The sequence below is a fragment of the Myotis davidii genome, unplaced genomic scaffold (genome assembly GCF_000327345.1).
Source record: "Myotis davidii unplaced genomic scaffold, ASM32734v1 scaffold609, whole genome shotgun sequence".
NCBI lineage: Eukaryota > Metazoa > Chordata > Mammalia > Chiroptera > Vespertilionidae > Myotis > Myotis davidii.
The window spans coordinates 1,130,154-1,134,257 of record NW_006300164.1 but is presented as its reverse complement, the minus strand read 5'-3'; positions in this window follow the sequence as shown (position 1 = coordinate 1,134,257).

The window sequence follows — 4,104 nt, the reverse complement described above, 5'->3', positions numbered from 1 at the left end:
ACCCGCCCCCAAACCGGCTACGCCCCTCGTCCGCTGGGTTTTTCCTGGCCGGGTCTCCATCCCCGCGGGTCTGCGCGCGGCCCCGCCTCCGGGCCGCAGGGTCGAGGTCCGGCCGGGTCTCCCGCTGCCCCGGGAGAGTGGCCAGCTCACCTCCCGAAGAGTGGGCGCAGGGTGGGGTCCCGGGAGCTGCCTGCCAGCGGAACCGGCCCTGAGTACGTGGGTGCGGGGCTGGCGTGGAGGGGGCGCGGGATGTGCGTGACTCCAGGGCGCTGAGGGACATGCTCTGATGTATCACCTCTAAAAGGCGAGGCGGGGGGAGAGGGAAGTGGCGGGGGCGGGAGGGGGAGTGCACGCGGGAGACGGAGGAGTCCTGGAGACAGAAGACCGTGCCAGCCCAGAGAGCGGCGGTGGGCGCCCCTGCCCGTTAAATCTGGGGGTGCCTGGAGGAGGGCGTCAAGGTCAGCTGCGTTAACGCGGTGGCATTTCCTGAGGGAGAAAACGGGCCTAGATATGTTGTTTGGGGTGCGGGAGACATTCATGACCCGCAGAGTCTGAGACGCCCACTGGGCACTTCTTCGCCTGAGTTTGGGGGAGACGAAGGGCTAAAGATTTGTTATGCGCTCGTGTGTAGATGGTAACTCCCATTAGAGTTTGGTGTGAAACCCACAGAACCCTAATCTAGCCCTCCAGCGAAAGGGGAGGGGCTTCCTGTTCCGCAGGGTCCTGCTGGGCCAGGTGAGGACAGGGGGCGCCGGGAGCACTTGGGGCAGGGGGCAGGCAGCGCCAGACTGGCCTGGCTTCCTAGAGCCTGGGGGTTCCAGAGCAAGTTCGGGGTGCCCAGGGGAAGAGGACTGTGGGCATCCCAGAATGCCAGTCACTGCAGAAGTCAACAAGGCAGGAGGAGAGGGTGTGTTGGCTGCTGCTGAGACGGGATGAATGAGAGAGTGGGTGGTTCTTATCTCAGGTCACCCTCTGTCCCCCACAGCTGGCCCCCATGTGGCCCCCCACAGCCTTTATTCCGACCCCACCGCCCACCCATCCCCTGTGCGGGGAGACTGCTCCCTGCCTTCACACCCGCCCTCCGCACCCACGTCCTGACCCCTTTCTCTCAACAGCCTTTCCTCTCGCTCTCCTGGCGCCGGCTTCCCTGGGACCTCTCCAGGTGGGTGTTTATTTCACACACCTCCTGTGCCTCCTGGCCACTGTGGCCACTTCTAGACCGTTCACCTGTCACCTTAAAAGCTTTGCCCGGATGGTGTGGCTCAGTGGTTGAGCATGGACCTATGAATCAGGAGGTCACGGTTCAATTCCCCATCAGGGCACATGCCCAGGTGGCAGGCTCCGTCCCCACTGTGGGGCATGCAGGAGGCAGCCAATCCAAGATTCTCTCTCATCATGGATGTTTCTCTCTCCCCCTCTCCCTTCCTCTCTGAAATCAATATGTACCCAAATAAAATGTACCCAGGATTTGTTTTAATTGAGGTGACAGACAAAGAGACGACTGCTCGCTTGCAAGAAGACTTTTGCGCTTACGCAAGAGGGGAAATGCCAGGGTGGCCCTTGAGTTTTCTGTGGGAAGGAGTCGGTGAGGCAGTGGAGGCTGTGAGTAATCTCAGGGGCTGTGGTCCATGGGGGTGGTCTCCAGTGTCCAGTCCCTGGCCCTGTGGGGAGGGAGGCAGAGAGATCCTGGGGTGGTGAGTGAGTGAGATAAAGGAGGCGGGTGGGAGCCGGGGCTCTGGATTGGCTGGTTTGCATGTGAAAGGTGTGGTCCCAGGAAGCTGCTTGCGTTCTCTAGGAATTAGCTCTGGGAGGCAGTCCCCCCCAAGGCAGCAGGACCTCCAGATGCCGCAGCAGCATAAGTAAGAACACAACACCATCAACCTGTCTCTCCTTCCCACAGCTCTGCCCGGAACTCCAGCGGCTCCCTCCAATGGCTTGGTTAGTGTGACTCAGAGATGTCGGCCAACCCCTCTCCCATCCCTTCTCCACGTGCGCTTTTCTCCCATCACAGGGTGGGCTCCACCCCACCATGGAAGCGGGGCTGGCCCCTGGCGTGCTGGGACTGGTGGTGCTGTGACAAGCGACACCACACCAGCTGCAGGGGCTCAGGAGGCCTGGCAGCTGTTCAGCTCGTCCCCGTGGGTGTGGGAGCTGCCACGTAACAATGCCTGCTTACCTGCTGGGGAAACCTCAGAGAGGGGGGGGGGGTGGAGAGGGAGAGAGATTGCCTGGACGCCTGAGTGCCACTAGCTCAGACTTCTTGCCTCAATCACACCCAGGGACTGTGGCTGAGGGGCCCCGTGTCCGCTAGCTACTGTTGCAGAACAAACTGCCCCAATTGATTACTTATTGTGACAGTGAGGCGGCCCTCCGCTGGAGGCTCTCTGTTCTGTGCGGCATCTGCTGAGAATGGAACTTCCAAGACATCCCTTTTCTTAAAAAAAAAAAAAAATTTCTTTATTGATGTCAGAAAGGAAGGGAGAGGGAGGCAGAAACATCAATGATGAGAGAGAATCATGGATCATCTGCCTCCTGCACACCGCCCCCCCCCCCAATTGGGGATGGAGCCCACAGCCCAGGCTTGTGCCCTTGACCAGAATGAAACCCAGGACCCTTCAGTCCGCAGGCTGACGCTCTATCCACTGAGCCAAACAGACACACATGTGTGATTCCTCACCTGGGGTGGCTGGGGGAGCCCGGGTGTGGTCAGGTGACATACTGGTCAGGTGTCTTCCGTGAGGCCTCTCCACATGGCTGGTTTGGGGTTTGCACGGCATGATGGTCTCCAGATAGTGAGACTGATGACCTGGCGGTATGTCACCAAGGTGGAGGAAGGCGAAGCTGCCCGTCCTCGGTCCTGGGCTCTGAGTCCCAGAACTTTCTATGACGGTAAGTGCATCAAAACCAAGTCACAGGACTAATTGGGTGGAGCATCGCACACTGACGAAGAGTAAAGGAATTATGACAAATTGAGACAGCTGACCACACCAGCCAGCAGCAGAACCAACCAGCTGAGCCCAATCTGGATTGCAGAACCATGAGGAAGTAAATCGTTGCTTTAAGCCGGGAAGTTCTGGGGTGGTTTGTTAGGCACCAACAGATAACTGTGACAGACACTGCTTTCATAGTGGCGGCTCCCATTTGTAATCCCACAACGAGCCAGCGTTGCCTTTCCCCCATCCTCGCCCGCACTTGTTTGACTCGTTGGCGATAACCATCTGATAGGTGTGTGGTGGTATCTCATTGTTTCCGCCCTTCTTTCTGGGCATAAAAGTCAAAGTCCGGCCAAGAGCCTATTGCTTCTCCTGCACTCCAGTCTGGGCACAATAGCCACCTCCATTTTCTTATCTTTTTTTAATTAAATATGTTTCCTTTGATTTTAGAGAGAGAGGAAGAGAGAGGGAGAGATAGAAACATCCAGGCTGGTTCCCCCACACACTCCCCCACCCCCATGGAGCAACAACGCAGGCATGTGCCCTGACCGGGAATTGAACAGGTGACCACTTGGTGCATAAGACGATGCTTAACCAACTGAGCCACACCAGCCGGTGGCCGCCTCCATTTTCAAACATGCCAGGAATGTCCCCAGCTCGGGCCTTTGCAGCGGCGGCTCATCCCTGAGCGCTGACAGGACTCACGCCCTCTCCTTCCACTGACTTGTCCATCAGGCCTGCTCTGCTGCTCACTGCCTTCACCAGGACCCCAACCTCTAAAGCCGATCTACGAGTTTCCCCCGCGGCATGGATGGCCTCCCAACCGCACAGAACTCACTCCTCACGGGCTTCTGCCTTCCCCGCTGGAATAGGAGCAGGGGCTTTAAATTAAATGTATGCGCACTGGTGGGTCCTGGGCGCAAAAGCCAAGCTGGAGTGGTTGCCAGGAGGCAAGGCTGGTAGGCAGGCCCCCCCAAGAGGCAGGCCCCCCAAGAGGCAGGACCCCCAAGAGGCAGGCCCCCCAAGAGGCAGGCCCCCCGAAGAGGCAGGGCCCCCAAGAGGCAGGCCGAGAGTCCCCGGGGAAGCGGTTCTACGCCCTGGAAGTCGCCCACCTCAGTTAAGGAGCCTGCGGCCCGGGGAAGGCTGGTGTCTCCTGGGTTGGGGGCCGGCC